Source organism: Nycticebus coucang, chromosome 21 (assembly GCF_027406575.1).
Source record: "Nycticebus coucang isolate mNycCou1 chromosome 21, mNycCou1.pri, whole genome shotgun sequence".
Classification (NCBI taxonomy): Eukaryota; Metazoa; Chordata; class Mammalia; order Primates; family Lorisidae; genus Nycticebus; species Nycticebus coucang.
This window is the reverse complement of record NC_069800.1, coordinates 16,102,925-16,123,374: the sequence shown is the minus strand read 5'-3', so window position 1 is coordinate 16,123,374 and position 20,450 is coordinate 16,102,925. Positions and strand designations below refer to the sequence as shown.

The 20,450-nt window shown below is 46.1% G+C and overlaps 1 pseudogene; it reads right to left on the bottom strand.

Moving 5' to 3' along the window:
* Window positions 1-3: 3 nt before the first annotated feature.
* LOC128573469 (pirin-like) lies at window positions 4-17,875 on the bottom strand (annotated as a pseudogene).
* Between the last annotated feature and the right edge of the window lie 2,575 nt (window positions 17,876-20,450).

Genomic DNA, 20,450 nt, shown 5'->3' with positions numbered 1-20,450 from the left:
TGCTTATGGAACAGACTGACCCAACATTGTCTGCCACCAAGTCCACTGTGGTGTGCTCTGCGTGTCATTGTCTGCCACCAAGTCCACCGTGGTGTGCTTTGCGTGTCCCCGGTGCATGTCCAGCACACTTAGGCTGCCCCTGTTCCTGCTGACGCTGCTGCACCAGCCAGGCCTGTGTTGAGAGGCAGGGAGAACAATCATCACTGATAGTGTGTGGTGGGAGAACTTTGCATCTTGTAAATTTTCTCTTTTTTCTAAAAATGAATAATAATAAAACTCTAAATATCCACAAACCATTTCATCAACTGTATTCTGCTGTGTTTCTGCTTAACTGCATGTCTATAGAAATACAATACATCTGACCTTTTCTACTTACATCTACACTTCTCCCTGACTGGCCCACACAGGCCTCTGGTTTCATGACGAGAACCTATCTGTCTAGTTTGTAATTGATGACATTTTACTTGGAAATGAGATGGCAGGAAAAAAGAGTGTCTATTGGTAGTGAATCCAGTTTGAGAATGGCCAGACCATCCTGACTGAGACCAAGTGTGTTTACACATCTGGGGCATCCACCTCTGGGAGGCGGAAGCAAGGCTTCAGCATGGGGGGCTGTGCAGACTGTTTTTCTAGTAGCCACACAGTTGCTCTCCTATCTGAGCCAGTATGCCCAGCATTGTGTGAAGAAAGAACCACATTCTATTCTTAGATAAATTTCAGTCTCCTGGTGGCACTTAAGTTTTATTTACATGTGTAAAATATGAACACTTACATGAATAGTTATCCTTTCGTGGACTTTGTTTTAGCCTAACTACAGAAGAGACATCCTTACTTGTCATTTTTGTAATGCTGAGACTCTGTCTTCCATGGCTTTTTTTTTTTTTTTTTTTTGGTTTTTGGCCAGGGATAGGTTTGAACCTGCCACCTCCGGCATATGGGGCCAGTGCTCTACTCCTTCAGCCTCAGGCACCGCCCTTCCATGGCTTTTATAAGAACTTCTGAATCCTTCTTGTCTGACCCAGTTGTCTACTTGAAATGAAAACGTATTAGAAGATGTGAAAAACAAAATGTACATTCAAGTACTTGGAATACAGAGTTGGATCTTCCCACTTGCTTTTCTCTGAACCTGTTCAGATGGTCCCATGTAATTCACGATAGGTTAAACCTCTAGATTTGAGATCATTACATCCCAGGGGCAAATCCTGGCCAGCTCCCTCTGCCTGGTGTCAGGGAGGTGCAAGAAGCTCTCCTGCCTCAGTTAGCTGAGGAGGGTTCACAGAGTGAACTCAGGTCACTTAAAACTCCTGGAATCTGCACTGTAAACTCAGCTGCAGGGTGTGGCTTGTGGAGTGTGTGTCATATGTGTCCCTGCTGTGACATTTTTGTCACTCCCGATTCATGCTCATTGTGCAGCTGCAGCCCGTGCTTGTGGCTGGGGTGATGAGGATCATGCACAGATAGGAGCCCATGTGTGACATGGGGACAGTGGTAAATGTGAAAGAGGCTGCTGGCCCATGGCCTGGTTTCTGGATCCCATTCTCAAGGGACATAGAGAAATGGGAATGTGAGCAGATCATATGATCAGGTTGTGGAAGGATCTGAAACCACAAAGGAAAAATAGCTGAAAGGGCTGGGGCTATTTATTCTGTGGGGGAAAAAAACCCAGAATACTTGAACAATGTAGAGGGGACACAGGATCGGGAGCAATGGGTATTAAGTTGCATGAATGTAGATGCAGGCTCTCTTAACACGGTTGAAAAGCGTGTGGTGATGTTGGGAGCGGTTGGTGTTGGAGCACAAGTTCTGACCCTACTGTGTGAGGGAGGATCTTTTAATTAATTAAAAAACCTTTCTTCCCTCACAATATGCCAGGAACGTGATAAAGATCAGAACAGTTTTACTACTTTTGTAGCACTGGATTGAAGGATGCTCTTCATCCTCAGATCACCTTCAATTCCTGGGATCACAGAAGAAGTAGTGAGTGATTTTTGGTCTTCTGGGTATATGCCCAGCAGAGGGATTACAGGATCGAATGGCAGATCTATTTTTAGATCTCTGAGTGTTCTCCATATATCTTTCCAAAAGGAATGTATTAATTTGCATTCCCACCAGCAGTGCAGAAGTGTTCCCTTTTCTCCGCATCCACGCCAACATCTCTGGTCTTGAGATTTTGTGATATAGGCTAGTCTCATTGGAGTTAGATGATATCTCAAAGTAGTTTTGATTTGCATTTCTCTGATGATTAAAGATGATGAGCATTTTTTCATACGTCTGAAGGCCGTGCGCCTGTCTTCTTCAGAGAAGTTTCTCTTCAAATCCCTTGCCCAGCCTGCGATGGGATCCCTTGTTTTTTTCTTGCTGATGCGTTTGAGTTCTCTGTGGATTCTGGTTATTAAACCTTTGTCAGAGTTATACCCTGCAAATATCTTCTCCCATTCTGAGGGCTGTCTGCTTGCTCTGCTCACAACATAACAAAGATATTTGTACCAGAATGTTTATTGCAGCGCAATTCATAATAGCTAAGTCATGGAAAAAGCCCAAGTGCCCATCGATCCACGAATGGATTAATAAATTGTGGTATATGTATACCATGGAATACTATGCAGCCTTAAAGAAAGATGGAGACTTTACCTCTTTCATGTTTACATGGATGGAGCTGGAACATATTCTTCTTAGTAAAGTATCCCAAGAATGGAAGAAAAAATACCCAATGTACACAGCCCTACTATGAAACTAATTTGGGACTCTCACATGAAAGCTATAACCCAGCTACAACTTAACAATAGGGGGAAGTGGGAAAGTGGGGGGTGGGTAGAGGGAGGGGAATCGGAGGGATCACACCTGTGGTGCATATTACAGGGGTATTTGCGAAACTTAGTAAATGTAGAATGTAAATGTTTTGGCACAGTAACTGAGATAACGCCGGAAAGGCTATGTTAACCACTGTGATAAAAATGTGTCAAATGGCTTATGAAGTGAGTGTATGATGCCCCATAATCATATCATTGTATACAGTTATGATTTAATAAAAAAAAAAAAAAAGAAGTAGTGAGTGCCCTGAAGTCTGAAGGTCACAGAGACAAAAGCTCAGGAAGAGACCTCATAACTTCCACAGCCACACCCAAAGGGCATTGGGTTTCCACTCCCACTGTGCTCTCCTTTGGAAGGTCATTTCCAAGTCTAACTGTGGGACTAATGGCTAAAATTAGATGTGGGTGAAGCTCTACTTACAACATATAAAACTCTCTTTACATCCCTCCTAACATCTCCAAGTCCTGCCTTCGGCTTTTTTTATAAAGCTTGCTGTTTATTGTCAAAACATCATTTGAATGAGGATGGGACAGGGGAATCGTACCATGTATGGCTTTTCTGAGAGCCTTGGCAGACTGCAGGCTTTAAATAGGACTTTAAACAGAGCACTGTGCTGATAACACCACGTCGCAGGGCCCGCTTAATCTTGCCCTTCTAGTTTACTTTATAGGAGACGCAGCTCTTGTAGCTACACAAAACATAGACCAAATAAAGGCATCTTCTGGGGCTGGACACTCCGTAGTAGTGCCTGGAAGCTGGTAATCCCAGGAGGGCATTTTCCCTACCAAGCTTCACCCTGGCTATAGAGGGGTGCCCGCTGGCATACACAGAGTCCGGCATGTCATCGTCTTGATCGTAGGGATGAAATGGTTCCACAGGCACTCCCTTTCCTTTTTGTGCTGTCATTTGAGTAGCTGCGAAGACAGAGAGGTGATCTTTTCTGCCACTGATTTGTCAGATTTTCTGCCCCCTTTTTTTTTAGCCAGACACTTCAGAATTCTTAATTTGCAACTCATTGTTGCTTTGGGTCCTTTAAAAATAGAATCAAAGAAGCTCATTTTGGAAAACATGGAATAATATCAAAAGTAGAGCTATCCTGTGTTGGAAGAGCAGAGGGAGCTGCTGTTTTGAGGGGAGGTGCCTCCTGTGGGTGACTCTGTGCTTCCATCCTCTAAGGGGGTACAGACACCAGTGGAGTCCATTTGTAAGGGGTACTGGAAAACAAAGCCTTAGATTCCCATTAGGAAAGTATCTATTAGTGATGGCATTTTAGGTTTGTTAAATCTAAATTACTGCATTAATTTTTGATAATACACTTAGTATTTGTAGGAGCCTTAAGATGACTTTTTTTTTGAGGCAGAGCCTCAAGCTGTCACCCTGGGTAGAGTGCTGTGGCATCACAGCTCACAGCAACCTCCAACTCCTGGGCTCAAGCGATTCTCCTGCCTCCACCTCCCAAGTAGCTGGGACTACAGGTGCCTGCCACAACACCCAGCTATTTTTTGGTTGCAGCCGTCATTGTTGTTTGGTGGGCCCAGGCTGGATTCGAACCTGCCAGCTCAGGTGTATGTGGCTGGCACTTTAGCTGCTTGAGCCACAGGCGCCAAGCAAGATGACTTGTTTTTGAATCTTCCCCAAGGTGGGTTGAGTTAGAGGCTCTGTCACTGAGCAGTAAGTGCACTGGGAGGTCTGTTGAAGGTTCTGCAGCAGGAGATGGGCTTGTGCCCAGGCCTGGGTCCCAGAACGTGGCTTCCCAGGGGAGTAGAGGTGGGTAGGGAGAGGCAGGGCTGGCTGGGTGAGAACGGGGAAGGAGGAAGGAAGCACATGAAGAGGGACATTCAGGCAGCGGCCAGCAGGTCGGCAGGACTGGACTTGGCCACATGGAGGAACAGGGACAGGCTGCAGAAGCCTGCTAAGTCATGATAATGTGTTTAAGTTTCATCACCTGCCACCCCCTCCCCCAATCCTCACCAGTTTGATTTGTTCTAGTTCTTCAGCAATTTCTCATGACCATAAGGGTGACCCTGGAAAACTGGATGCAGTTCTGCTAACATGGTGTGACCAAGCCCCTCGGTGTGGACCAAGGGGCTATACGGACTTGGGGTTAGACCCTGGCTGGCTGTTGACCTGCTACATGACCTCAAGATGGTTTATGTGCTCAGACTTCTGAGCTCCTGTCCCCTCATTTGCCAAACAAGAGGCAGCACTTGCGCTGTGTGAAGCTTAACCGAGAGGAGGCTCGAACTCAGCACAGCCCAGAGGGGACCTCGGACTGAGCAGCCCCCATGCCTGCAGTCACATCTCTGTTGGCTCAGCCATGATCTGGGCTGTTGATATATTTCAGATGTGCAGTTGGCTGTTCCTCTCAGTTTGTGCCATCTTCAGACATGTTTGCTGTATCTTTCAGACTTGCTCAAACCCAGGGTAGAGGTGGCAGTCCCCTAGAAATCCTCCCTCAGGTTGGTAGGTACACCGCTTAGATTCTCATTTAACCCTAGTTCTCCTTCCCACATCGCCCATTCTCACTGAAACCAAGCTGTGCTATTTTCACAGTATTTTGGTGATTAATCCAGTGATCCTGTCACAAAATATTAGTACAGCACAGCGCGTTACTGGTGAGCTCATTCTGGCTTCCAACGATGGCTGCGTTCTTTCCCACAGCCCCGCGGCCATCTGTGTAATCATCTATTCCAGGATGATTTCAGGGGCTCCGTCTAACTGGGCTGCCTGCAGTGTCTGGAATCCATTGTGTTGAACCTGGGATTTTGACATGTTGGCTTTCTGTCCCCTCTCTTCAGAATATTTTAAAAAGTTATGAGTAGTAGGTTTGTTCCATGAGCAGATCTTTTAGTTATTTCAGAGCTTATGAAACATCACTTCATTCTGAGAACCTTGTAAGTCTGTCTCCTCACGTACCTCAGGCTTCAAGTCCCCTTTTAGGTTGTTTATTTTGGCTTTTGTGAGTTTGAAACATTTGCTAACATGAGCAGATAAAAATAAATAACTGCATCGGAGCCCTTAACCATGGCCGGAAGTCGGTCTGAGCCCTTTGCTCTCATCCCGCACCGTTTGTTACTCATTCCCGTCTGACAGGTGAGCAAGTTGACTCTCAGGGAGGTGAAGTAACTGTTACTCACCCTTTTCCCAGGTAGCCAGTTAGCTCACCGCAGTGTCCCAGGTGCTGGCTGAAGACAGGCCACCCACAGCTAGGGACAAGGCTGAGCTTTACTCGTAGCAAGAGCAGAAGCCAGTGGCAGCATTGTGCTCCCTCAGCCTCGACCTGTTTCCACTTAGGTGATGCGGCTAAGTTTCAAGACCCTGCTTTGTCTAGTCCAAGTAGAAGACCTGACTGGCAAGGACTGGAGTGACAAGCACACATCTCTGGGTCCACCAGTGGTCTCAGCCTAAAGCTGCACCTTAGGATCAGCTGGGGAGCTTTTGAAAATCCTGGGGCCAATGAAACTTCTCAGGGGACCCAGTGAGCAGCTGAGTGTAAGAGCTACATGGGTGCAGATCTTACAGCCCCCTTCCTCTTACAACGCTCCCCCATCTCTCCCCTTCTTCCCTGAAACTGGAAAGGTGATACACGTGGGACTAGACTCTCACTTTCAAAAATGGTTTTGTAGATATTATTCTTTTGCTGGAACAATTCTGTGACAGAGAAGATTCACCACCATCCAGAGAGACCACTGGGCAGGAAACTGACTTACTCCAGATGGAAGAAACTCCTCCTTACTCAAACAGGAGGGCCTCATTCATTTCTTCATTCACTCACTCATTTGTTTATTCAGCAGTCTGTCAGCCACTCTACTAGCTTCTAGACACACAAAGACAAGTGTTGTGGAGCCCTGACCCCAGGATGCATAGTCTGCTGAGAAGACGGATGTACACACAGACACAGCAGTGTGCCAAGTGCTTTGGTCCTCCTGCTCGTATTCAAAGGCTTCTGGGGAAGGGACATCTGAGCAGAATTTCCAGGGAAGCTTGGCTGGTGGTCTGGAGCACATAGGAGATGTCCCAGCAATAGCTCACAGCTTATACTAAAGTGCACCTAGGGAACAGGCCTGGAGAAAGGGAAAGTTCTAGAAACCTCTAGGAAATTTTGTTGCCTGAATATGATGCCCCATTCAAAACCTTGCAAGTCTTTTCCACCTGAGCCTTCTTATGGTCCACGGATAGGTTCTTCGGTAAAATCAGGGCAGTATCTAAAGGCAACACTAGCACCCCAGGGTCTGTGCCGTTTTTAGTGGAATCCACAGAAACTAGACTTTAGTCTGAGGATCTTGTGTCCCTCTTTGTGCCAAGCACAAAGTCAGGCTTTGCCTCCCTGTGCTATAAGGAACAGGAAGAGGAAGCCCATGGTGCCCAGTGCTCAGCGTTAGCAGGAGGTAGGTCAGGAAGAGCAGCGTGTCCCTCGCCACAGGCTCCAGCTCTGGCTTCCCATCCCATGCAAGTCTCTCGATGTTGGGCCTTTTAAAGCCATTCGGCCTCTGACTCTTTTTTTTTTTATTTTATTTTTTAATTTATTATTACATTATAGCTGTGTTACATTAATGCAATCATGGGGCACCATACACTGGTTTTATATACCATTTGACATATTTTCATCACACTGGTTAACATAGACTTCCTGGCATGTTCTTAATTATTGTGTTAAGACATTTATAGTCTACATTTACTAAGTTTCACATGTACCCTTGTAAGATGCACCACAGGTGTAATCCCACCAATCACCCTCTCTCTGCCCACCTCCCCTCTCCCACCACTCCCTTTCCCCCCTCTCTCTCCCCCTTCCCCATATTCTTAGGTTATAACTGGGTTATAGCTTTCATATGAAAGCCATAAATTAGTTTCATAGTAGGGCTGAGTACATTGGATACAAAGTATCCATTCTTGAGATACTTTACTAAGAAGAATATGTTCCAGCTCCATCCATGTAAACATGAAAGAGGTAAAGTCTCCATCTTTCTTTAAGGCTGCATAATATGCCCTGGTGTACATACACCACAATTTATTAATCCATTTGTGGATTGGTGGACACTTGGGCTTTTTCCATGACTTAGCAATTATGAATTGGGCTACAATAAACATTCTGGTACAAATATCTTTGTTATAATGTGATTTTTGGTCTTCTGGGTATATACCTAATAGAGGAATTATAGGATTGAATAGCAGGTTTATTTTTAGATCTCTAAGTGTTCTCCAAACATCTTTCCAAAAGGATTGTATTAATTTGCATTCCCACCAGCAGTGTAGAAGTGTTCCCTTTTCTCCACATCCATGCCAACATCTCTGATCTTGGGATTTAGTGATATGGGCTAATCTTACTGGAGTTAGATGATATCTCAAAGTAGTTTTGATTTGCATTTCTCTGATGATTAAGGATGATGAGCATTTTTTCATATGTCAGTAGGCCGTGCGCCTGTCTTCTTCAGAGAAGTTTCTCTTTAAGTCCCTTGCCCAGCCTGTGATGGGATCACTTGTTCTTTTCTTGTTAATACATTTGAGTTCTCTGTGAATTCTGGTTATTAAACCCTTGTCGGAGACATAACCTGCAAATATCTTCTCCCATTCTGAGGGCTGTCTGCTTGCTTTGCTTACTGTGTTCTTAGCTGTGCAGAAGCTCTTTAGTTTGATCAGGTCCCAGTAGTGTATTTTTGAAGCTGCTTCAATTGCCCGGGGCGTGGGGGGGTCCTCCTCATAAAATACTCGCCCAGACCGATTTCTTCAAGGGTTTTCCCTGCACTCTCCTCTAGTATTTTTATAGTTTCATGTCTTAAGTTTAAATCTTTAATCCAGTAAGAGTCTATCTTAGTTAATGGTGAGAGGTGTGGGTCCAGTTTCAGTCTTCTACAGGTTGCCAGCCAGTTCACCCAGCACCATTTGTTAAATAGGGAATCTTTTCCCCACTGGATGTTTTTAATTGGCTTGTCAAAGATCAAATAATGGTGAGTAGCTGGATTCATCTCTTGGTTCTCTATTCTGTTCCAGACATCTATTTCTCTGTTTGTGTGCCAGTACTATGCTATTTTGATCAGTATCGATTTATAGTATAGTCTGGGAATGTTCAAAAGCTTTGTCTTCAATGTCAGAAATCCTTTCTTCTGCTTGCTCCACTCTGTTACTGAGGGATTCTACTGTATTTTTCAGATCTTTGAGGACTGCAAGTTCTTGCTTCAATGTGTCAAAATCTTTGGTGATTTTGTTTTTAAATTCATTGAATTCTTGAGACAACTTTTGAATTGCTCCTGAAATTTTTAATTCCAACTTTTCCTCCATTCTATTAATCTTGTTTGCAATCCAAATTCTGAATTCGATTTCTGACATCTCAGCCATCTGTTTATGAATGGGATCTTTGGTTACGTCTGCCATATCTTTCCTTGGGGAGGGGTTCGTCTACTCTGGTTATTCATGTTGCCAGAGTTTTTCCGCTGATTCTGCCCCATGATTATTTTACAGCATTTGACTAGATGAGTGGATAAAGAAAAGTTGGGTTCGGGCCTCCAGGAGTAGTGATTAACCAGCCCTTTGCCCAAAAGCTGGGACTCGTGTCTGTACCTTTTCCCCTGGAGCTTTGCTGAGGACACGTATGATGCTGCGGCCTGAGAAACGCAGAACCTGCTTGGTGTGGTGGGGCTAAGTGGCTCTGTCTTGTTTTCAGCTGGTCTCTGTCTGACCCTAATGAAACTGTTACTCTGGGTTGAAGTCTCAGCTGTGGAGCAATACCTGCAATTAAGTTACCCCGCCCCCCCACAGGCAACAATTGGAAAAGGAAAATCAAACCTTCCTACAACCACACACCCAGGGCACCACTTGGATAGTCCTTGGGCGATTGGCCCAGTTCAAGAGGTCCAAGTCAATTGTCTCAGTCAGCACCTGTCTCAGGTGGGAGAGTTTAAAAGGTCTTTGGCAACTAGATCGCAGGGGTCTGCTGACCACTCAAATATGACTTGCTCTGGTGCTCTGTGAGGTCAGGAGGACCCCCAGCAAATAGATTAGTCTGGGAAGTTTGATGCCTTCTTCCCCACCTTGCACCTCTGTCACATCCAGTCACTGATAACCCCACAGGGCTGTGACCCAGTTGCCTCCAATGAACAGATACTTCAGGGGTTTGTACCTGCCTGAAGCACAGGGAGAGCTATGTCTCCTCAGACAGGCTGCTGCTCTCTGCCACTATCTGGCAGTGGGAGGTGAGGCCTGACAACCTTGGGTGCTTAATGGAGGCTGGGGCTGTTCACTCAGTTCCAGCCCCGCCCCTGATTGATGTGACTGACAGAATAGAACTTTGCGGAATTTGTTTCTGTCCCGGCTAAATTCACCTGCAGAGGAGAAGCTGTTTTGAGCTCGCAGAACCTGCTCCTCAGGCCCTGTCTTTGCTGCTGCCCAGTAGTTTGTATTCACAGCACAGTTAGCTGTCAGTTTTAGCCTCCTACCCTCCTTTGTTTAGGCTGATGATCCCCTGAGGGCCGGATGGGTCCTAGGCTCAGTAAAGCGGTCCTCTGGGTCATCCCCGCCCTGGGAGTCTGCGGGCATTGTGTGCATTTTCTAGTCCCCACGCTCCACCCAGGCCGATACCGCCTCAGGCAAACCCTTTACTCACGGGGCCTGCGTTTCTGTCCCAGATCTGTTCTGCCAGTGGTTGCCACCTGAGAAGATGCCGGGCCTCCTCTGGTTGCCCAGAGAGACAGGGGTTGTGACTCCAGGATATCCAGGGGTGAGCCCTATTGTTGCCAAACACGGCTGCTGCTCTGAGCCTTGGGGCACTGCTGCTGCGGCGTGGTTCCTTCTCAGTTGACCATCCTCTCCTCACTTCCGTGCCACAGAATCAGCACTCACCAGCAGCTGTCCACGCCCTGTCCACACCTCTTGAGAAAATACTCAAGAATCTGGACTACTGGGGAACAGGCCTCCAGACCTCAGAGTGAGAGTGGAGGGGAGTGCTGGGAGCTCAGAATTGCAGGTAGAGAATATATATACAGTTTTATGCCTGGCAGGAGAGTGCCATGACACCCTAGTAGGGGAAGTAGTCCGGTTTTTAGAGGTCTCTCCTGTGGAGTATAATGGGAGGACTTTTGAACTCTGCTCATTTGTTTATGGGGTACTCTGAGCCATTCTCATGGGGGAGGGGACTCCTGTCCGCTTGGCGATGGATTTTGTGCCTTTTTTTTTTTTTTAATTATTTTTTTATTTTTATTTTTTGTAGAGACAGAGTCTCACTTTATGGCCCTCGGTAGAGTGCCTCCCGAGTAGCTGGGACTACAGGCACCCGCCACAACAGCTATTTTTTTTTTGGTTGCAATTCAGCCGGGGCCGGGTTTGAACCCGCCACCCTCGGTATATGGGGCCGGCGCCTTACTGACTGAGCCACAGGCGTACCTTTTGTTTGTATCCTTGGGCTCTTTGCTCGCCTCAGCGGTGTTGATGTGTGTTCTTCAACCTTCTCTCTTGGCACAGCTCTAATCTGCCAGGTTACTTGCTGAATTTCTGTCCTTTAACTCTCCTTCTGGATGGGAGCCTCTGTAGAAAGCTGGCTTCAATCAGCCATCTTGTCTCCGCCCCGGCCTCTGACTCTCTTATATGTACAGTGGCCTTGCGTCTGTCATAGTGCCGCTGTGAGGCTTCAAGGCAATAGTTCCCATGAGCAGGCACAGAGAGATGCCGGCTGCTCAGGGAAGGGAGGTGGTCAGGAGCAGAGCACTGTGCTTATTATGGCTTCTTTCTCTCCAAGGCTTTGGCCCCAGACTCAGGTTTCAAAGACGTGGCTGGGGGTCAGACCAGCAGCGAGAGGGCCTGGGTGAGGCCTGCAGGTCTCTGTGGGCACACTGTTCTATTCAGCCCTCAGTTTTTTTTCTGGAACACATTGTTGCAAATGTTGCTGCTCAGAAAGGAAATGGAAATACCATGTGAAAACCGACCGCTAAAAAGTCCTCCCCACATTTCTCACTGTTTCCTGAGGATGGGATGCTTCTACACAAGGGCAGGGGAAGAAGTGGGCTCCATGCCCAAAGATGAATATCAGAGAGACCCAGGCAGTGGCTGCTTTGATCAGAGTGTGAGGACCTTGTGAGTAATCAAGATCCCCAGCTCTGACTCCACGGCCTGGGCCTCCACTGCATTCAGCCTACATATATGTTTGCAGGCTGTTTCAGATGTCCCTCTGTCCTGAAGATGACGGTCACCCATTTTAGCAAATTCACCACTCTGATAACCAATCTATGTTCATAAAAATAATAAACCGTTAGTACATTTAGACATTCCTGGGCCAGTGATGCAAAAGACACTAAAAATGTGGAGAAAAAATTCCCAAATTTCCAGGATGGTGGATTATAATCTAGTAAAATAAAAGGCTTAAATAATTCATTTTAAACCTTTTATTTGAAAGTAATTTCAAACCTACAGAAAAGTTTCAAGAATGGTGCAAAAATATCCTTATACACGTTATCCATATTTGCCCATTGCTAACATTTCACCTTATTTATTTTTCCTCCCACCCCCTTTACATATACGTATATAAATATATGTGTGTGTGTACGTATATATGCACATTTCTCCTGAACCATCCAAAGATAAATTACATTAGTCTCTGTGGTCAGCGATGTATCTCAGGGTCCCTCTCCCCTAATTACCTCCATGTGTATTTCCTGGGAATAGTGACCTCCTCTCACATGGTCTCTTGTGATTGTCAACTTCAGTAAGGTTAATGTTTTTTTCCTCTGGCTTGTTGTCTGTACTCTAATTTTGTTGACTGACTTAAATAATGTCCTCTGCAACATTTTTATCCTTCAGCACAGGACCCAGTCAAGGATCAGGTTTCTTTTCTTTTCTTTTTTTTTTGAAACAGGGTCTCAAAAACTCTAGAGTGCCATGATGTCATAGCTCACAGCAACCTCAAGCTCCTAGGGTCAAGTGATCCTCTTGCCTCAGCCTCCCAACAGGCACCCACCACAACACCTGGCTAATTTTTCTATTTTTAATAGAGACAGGGTCTCGCTCTTGCTCAGGGTGGCTTCAAACTCCTAAGCTCAAATGATCCTCCCATTTCAGCACCCCAGAGTGCCAGGATCACAGGTGTGAGCTACCCACCATGCCCAGCCCATGCTGCTTTTCTGTAGCTGCTTTTTCCTTCTCACTTCCCCATCCAGGGCCAGAGTTTGCTCATCTGTTGGGCATAGAGGTCAGAGTGGCTGACATATGAGTTCTGCAGAGCCCAGCATAGTGCTTTCTGTGATGGGGGCTCTTTACACAGGCTTGGGGAGTAGAGCTGTAGAGGGAGCTCAACTCTCATTTCCCTCTCAAGCTGGCATTGGAAACAATCTAACGGCCCTGATCTAGTCTCTAGAAGATCCTAAAGACATCCATGTAATGTAATAATGTAATGATGTATTTGGTGATGGCAGCATATGGATCAGTGAAAGGGATGACAGCAGTGTCACAAAGTATGTGAAGGAGGAATAGAAAATATGAGGTATCTGCACTATGTGGGAAGGTGGACTTAGATTAGTTTATAATGTATATTCTAAACTTTAGGGCAATAGCTATACATATTTTTATAAGAAACTCACTTTAAATACAAAGACTCTGATAGGTTGAAAGTAGAGCTACAGAGACAGTTATACCATGCTAACACTAATCAAAAGAAAGTGGGAGTAGCTATGTTGATAGAAGACATCAGAACAAAACAATCATGAATAAAGGGAAGCCCTGCATAATGATAAGTGGGTCAGTTATCCAGGAGGATATGACAATTTATACGCCTAACAGCAGAGTGTCAAAAAATATGAGGCAAAATCTGGTAGAACTAAGAAGAGAAATAGAAGAATCCACTGTTTTAGTTGGACACTTTAACATCCTTCTAGCAGTAACTGATAAATCAAGCAGGGAGAAAATCAATAAGGATAGAGTTGAGCTCAGCAGAGCTATTAATCAACTTGATCTAATTGACACTTACAGAATACTCCACCCACCACCAGCAGAATACACATTTCTCTCAAGCTTGCACAGAACATTCCCCAGGAAAGACTACGTTCTGGGTCATGAAACACTGCTAAAGAAATCCTCAAAAATAACAATCATAAAAAGTGAGTTTTCAGGTCACAATGGAATTAAACTAGACATCAATAATAGAAAAATATTTTGAAAGTCCTCAAATATTCATAGATTCAACAGCACACTTCTCAATAATCCATGGGTCAAAGAAATGTCAACAGAGATATTAAAATATTTGAAACTAAATGAAAATGAAAACACACATCAAAATTTGTGGAATGAAGTGAAACTAATCCTCAGAGGGAGATTTATAGCATTGAATGCTTGCACTAGAAAATGAGAGCTAAAATTTTTTTTTTTTTGTAGAGACAGAGTCTCACTTATGGCCCTCGGTAGAGTGCCGTGGCCTCACACAGCTCACAGCAACCTCCAACTCCTGGGCCCAAGCGATTCTCCTGCCTCAGCCTCCCGAGTAGCTGGGACTACAGGTGCCCGCCACAACGCCCGGCTATTTTTTGGTTGCAGTTTGGCCGGGGCCGGGTTTGAACCCGCCACCCTCGGTATATGGGGCCGGCGCCCTACCGACTGAGCCACAGGCGCTGCCTGAGAGCTAAAATTAATAACCTTCCATCTTAGGAAACTGATGAAGGGCAACGTAAACCTAAAGCAAGCAGAAGAAAAGAAATTAAAAATTTATTCAGTTTCTCCTACCCCTAAAATTGCACGAAATAGGTGGCCCCTCCGGTTGTAGGAGGTAACTGGGGTAGTAACAGCAATAGTAACAGTGGTAGTGATGACGACAGGGACAAGACTGATGGGCAGCATCTCCGTAGTGCTCTTTCCCTGCTAGGCACTCATCAGAGCAGTTCTTACATACGCACACCTTTGAAGCTTATGGTGACCCTCTGAGGACAGTACTATGACAATCCCCATTTCACAGATGAGACCTGAGGCACAGAACCATTGAGCAACTTGTCCCAGGGTGCAGCTGCTGAGGGGAGACCCAGTATTTGAATGAGGTGGAGCCTGAGCCACTCACTTCTTGCTCTGCCTGCATTTTCTCTGGAACAACATTGACTGGAGCCATTTAGGTGGAGTGGGACACAGAGGAGATGTGTCAGAGATGCCATCACAGGGCATGCAAGAGACAGATGCTCTTACAACCCGGAGACGCTGTTATTAATGTTTGAGAACCAGATTATAGGAATGCTGCCAGGAGGTTTGTGACAGAGAAACTCTCCACAGGAGCCCACGGGGGAATGTCACAGGGCTCTGCTCCAGACAGCTTGCTTACCAACAGGGTGGAGGGAGTCGAGCTCGCAGAGCAGCTGGCACTGCACTGGTGAGAGGAGAGCTCCGGGTGACAGCAGTGAACAGGTATGGGTTAAACAGCACTTGTAAAGTACAAGCCAGGGAAGACCTGAAGGAAGAGGAGCCTATGACAAGGAACTTGGGGTTTAGTGAACCTCAGAATACAAAGGAATGTCCAGTGTTACGTAGCAGCCAAAACATCATTGTGTCTCCTGCTGCGCTGAAGATGCTCGGTGCTAGAAGCTCTCAGGCCAGACGCCACATCAGTATCATTTAGAAGATGCAGAGGCCTTAGCCCCACCCAGGTTGCTTTGGGTGGTAGGAGGTGAGACCCTGAGAATTTTTTTTTTTTTTTTGACAGGGTCTCGCTCTGTAGTTCCAGTACAGAAGCATCATCACAGCTCACTGCAGCCTCAAACTTCTGGGCTCAAGCGATCCTCTGTCTCAGCCTCCCAAGTAGCTGAGACTACACATGCCTGACACAATGCCCAGATAATTTTTCTATTTTAGAGATGGGGGCAGGTGTCACTCTTGCTCAGGCTGGTCTCAAATTCCTGACCTCCAGCAATCCCCATTGCCCTTGGTCTCCCAAAGTGCTAGGACTACAGCTGAGAGTATTTGAAACCTTCAAGGTGTCCTGAATGGCAGTAGGCTTGAGAACTACTGGTCTCATGGGAAGGTGATAGTTTTTTTTTTTTTTTAGAGAAGCAACGATTACTTTTATTTGCAGGTGCCAGGAAACTTTTATCTTACATGCATTGTTACATAAACAAGGTTACCACTTTAGCGTGTAATTCTTTGGAAGCACAGGCTAAGTTAGCTTTAGAAACTAAAGGCCTTGGGGCGGTGCCTGTGGCTCAAAGGGGTAGGGCGCCAGTCCTATATGCTGGAGGTGGTGGGTTCAAACCCAGCCCAGGCCAGAAACTGCAAAAAAAAAAAAAAAAAAGAAACTAAAGGCCTTGAATAGTTGCATGCTACAAATGGTCAAATTCTAGGAAGCATGGGGACCTTCTCTTGTGGTCTTCACTAGTTTCCAATCTTTGATTTCCGGTTTTGGCCTTTTCGAATCCATTTTTTCTGTTTCTGAAGTCTAGGATGGCCTGAGAAATTTCCTCACTGGTGTTCATTACAAATAGACCGTGTTGAACAACTGGTTCCTCGAATGGCTCCCCAGCAATTAAGACGAAGTGGCTTCTTTTTTGATCTTTGTTCTCCACCTGAACTTTGTCACCTTCCCTGAGCATGGCCATATGATGTGGTTCTATTTTCACTTGCTCGCCATTGGGCCCAAGGTATAAGTATCCAGAGATAGTGTAAATAAAACTTGTCCAGCCTCTGGGAATAGGCTGCGTATGCTTTGCGCCCTCCTCCAATTTAAAGTCCAGATACAAAGTTGGTGTGCCGGTGTAAACTTTGGACTTTATTCCCAGGGCTTCTCCAGAGATGACCGCGATGGTTACGCCATCTTTAGTGGGCTTTGGAATTTCTTTTTTAGCTCTTGATACTGAGGCTCCACCATATTTTCTGAGCTCCTCAGGTTAACCCATAATTATAAGCCATGGACTGGCTCATCTGAGCAGGGCATCTCAGCATGTAGGATGCCCCAGCCTGCGGTCACCCACTGTAGGTCTCCTGGGTCCGTTTTACCGACGTGTCCACAGAAGTCTTCAAGGGCCATGCTGCCCCCATCTAGGACGTAAGATACTGTGTCAAAACCTCCAGGTGGGTGGTCAGGAAATCCACCTGGTTTACCTCCTTTAAATTCATCAAACAGCAAAAATGGATCTAGATTTTTTAACTCAGGTCTTCCAATGCTTCTGCGACTCTGGCTCCAACCCCTTCTGATTGTTCCCGGCTGAGCACTGTGAGGGTAACCTTCTTGGAGGACCCCACGTCAAAGTCAACGATGAGATGGTTCAAATGCTGAGGCGTTAGTTGCGGCGTTGGCGCCTCCGCAGCGTCTGGGGCGTAGGGGGGAGGGCACGCGGGAGTCCGCCTGAGCGAAGGAGGCTGGGCAGGCAGGTTCAAAGGGCCGGGCAGGTGGTAGTTGTTCCGGACATGACGTCAAGGTGGTTCTGAAGGTCACTGTGGGGTGGGGAGGGTATGTGCAGTTGGGCCTCCAGAATCAGCCTGGTTCACTGCGGAGGCCTGAGACCACGTGAGCATTACAGCCTCTCTCCAAAGATGCCTCGTGAAGCTGTTGCTTGCTTCTTGTCTTGAGCCTTCCGAGGGTTCATAATCTTGGTCAACTCCACATGCTCTGTCATTAGAGAAGTTGAGGCTGTAGGCTTTGGAAACAATACTGGTGGTTAGGAAAGTGTGTTGATGGGGTGGCGCCTGTGGCTCAAAGGAGTAGGGCGCCGGCCCCATATACCAGAGGTGGTGGGTTCAAACCCAGCTCCAGACAAGAACTGCAAAAAAAAAAAAAAAAAGTCTTGAGGGGGAGCCTGTCACACAGTAGGTCCTCCCCTCCATAGATGTTGGGTCCCTTCCGGATGGTTCCCAGTGAGTATCACCTCCTGGTATTCAGTCTCCCCCTTAAGGGAATCAGGGCTTACCTGTGTGATCTAAAGGACAGCACAAGATTAATGATGTGCAACTTCAAGCGAAGGCCAGAAGAGGCATCTTTAATTGTGTTTTCTTGGATTGCTGGGGGGGCAGCCACCATGTTGGGAGGACACTCAAGCAGCACCACAGAGAGCTCAAGGGAAGGAACTGACTCCAGCGCTAGCTTGCCAGGGATGTGAAGTGGATCCTCTAGCACCATTTGAGGCTTTAGGTGACTGGTGCTTCAGCCAGCGACATCCTGAACCACAGCCTCCCACCTCAGGCTTGCTTATTACATGAGAAAAAAATAAATCCTGAATTTGTCTAAGGCGTAGGTTGGCAATCTATAACCCATGGGCTGGCTGCTGTTTTTGTAAATAAGGTTTCATTAGAACATAGCCACACTTGTTTGTTTCCACAGTATCTGGCTGTTTTCACATTGCAGTGGCAGATTTAAGCAGCTGTGGCAGAGACCATGTGACCCAGGAGCCTAAAATATTTGGTGTCTTATCTGGCCCTTTTAAAAAAGTTTGCTAGTCCTTTTTCTAAGTCATTGCTTTTTCTGTTGTGGTGGTTCTACTTGAAGCTGAATGCAGCATCTAAGTGATAAATGCTCTGATCCATAGGACGCTTGTTCTTGAGGAACCAGGTGACTCAATGTTGCAGAAGGTTCTGGAGGATTTTGTCAGAAAGACCACCTGTCTTTCCATCTCTGCACTCAAGATTTGGTTCATAAGCAGCTTCAGCCAGGAAACAGATTTCATCTTAATGGATTCAAGAAACTCTAATGAAAGGACTCCTTACAGAGATGAGAGAGTCAGAAACACAAGGATATCAAGGCATCCACAGACCTGACATAGTGGGAAACCACCATCTCCCACAGGGAGGGCCAGGGAGGAAGTGTTGTTACTGGAGCCAATTCAATGATCTTCGTCTAAACCAGCCTTAATCCTCATTTATAGATTAGATTCAAGTAACAATTACGGCACAAGCTATAAGATCCAGTTGGAGCCCATTGTAGTAGAGCAAAATTGGGACTTGGAACAATTATCCAGAGGAAACAGCCTTTGGAATCCCCTTTGCTACAAGTCTAATTGTGCAAAGTAGCTTGTAGCCTCATTTGTCTGTTTTGCATATGTAAACTGATTTTTTTCATCTTATTGAAAATGCCCAAATCATGTCTTAGCTGTCATTTTTATCAATTTTTTTAGCCATGAGTATTATCTACAATTAAGTGGAGAAACAGTCTGAATTCTTGTAGCATTTGCACCCCCCCCCCCCCCCGAGAGACGCCTAGACCATTCAAACTCTCTCCAAAGTACAAAGTAACCTCTGTGGAGGTTTTCCAATTTTATACTTAATGGGTCAGAGTAAAAGGGACCGGGGCATAGGCTCTTGCAGTTGCCCTTCACTGTTGGAGACATAACCTGTGAGTATCTTCTCCCATTCTGAGGGCTGTCTGCTCCAACAGGCTTCTTATCCACTGCTTTGGTGACACTGACCACAACTGTCTGTCTCCTATCACCAATAGCAAAGTGACCCAGAAGAGGCTAGAGAAGCTCTCAACATGCGTGGGCTTGCCAGGAACCCTAACAACAGTGGCAGCCCCTAATTTCAAGAATTTGGGGCCATCTTCTAGCTTCTTAAAAGAATGGCGACCAATCTTCTCCTTCAGCTTTGCAAACTTTCACATATCATGAGTCATGTGATAATTGAGCCCAGCCATGTGACAATCTCCCACTGATAGGACCTGGGTACTTTAGGAGATCACCTGGGTAGTGAAGGCAGCTTGCTTCTCGGTCACTTTTTCTGTCACCAGCTGTGTTGCTGCAGCAAGCATCTTTGATAGACATGTTTTTGACATTGAAACCCACTTTGTCACTAGAAAGCTTCACTGTGCATTTCAACAATCAGTTGTAACACTTACTGGAGTGAAATTGGCCACCATGCCAGGTTCGAGAACACCGGTCTGCACTTGGCCCACAGTAGCACTGATTTTTGTAGACATCCTGGGATGAGACCAGAGGCTTGTCAGATGGACAGTTGATGGCAGGATGCAATCCAGAGCTCCAAGCCGAGTAGGTCCCCTGGCAGTGCCATCTTCACGGGTGGAGCACTTGGCTCCAGTATGCTGTTGCCATTCTGCTCAGAAATTGGCACAAATGCTACTGTGCTGGGGCTATAGCCAATTTCTTCATCTACGGGCTGACTTAGTTAATGATTTCCTTGTGTCTCTTCTTGCTGTAGGGTGGAATCCAATGGAATCCATTTTCTTGACACCAACAATTGGTTGTTTCACACTGGAGGGAGGGCCTGCTCACAGTCTGCCCATTCTTGGAGGTCCCAGCTTCAAATTCACCAATGGGAGCAGCACAGTCAGCACAGCACAGTTACCCTGAAATGTACCTGTAATCATGTTTTTGATTTGTGTCCTGAGGCGTCAATGATATGATCACATAATAATGCTTGCTAGTCTCTGATTTCCACCGGGACTTGTCTGTGGTGACACTAGGCTCACACTCAGCCTTCAGTTCATCCCAGACCCAGGTGTGCGTGAAGGTATCCTCTCCCATCTCAGCAGCACTTTGTCAAGTCTTCTAAGTGGTGTTTTTGTTGATCTGTTTGAACTGGAGTGGATTCAGTTGTCTGCACCTAAGAGCCCTGCCTGATATGAACACTCACTAGCTCCCCTACTGCTGTGCTGTAAGCATTGAACAACAGGCTGGTGGTGGTGGGGGCAAGACCCTGTGCCCTTTGCCAGCAGTGGATGGGAGTCTCTACTGCTTTTTATTCTC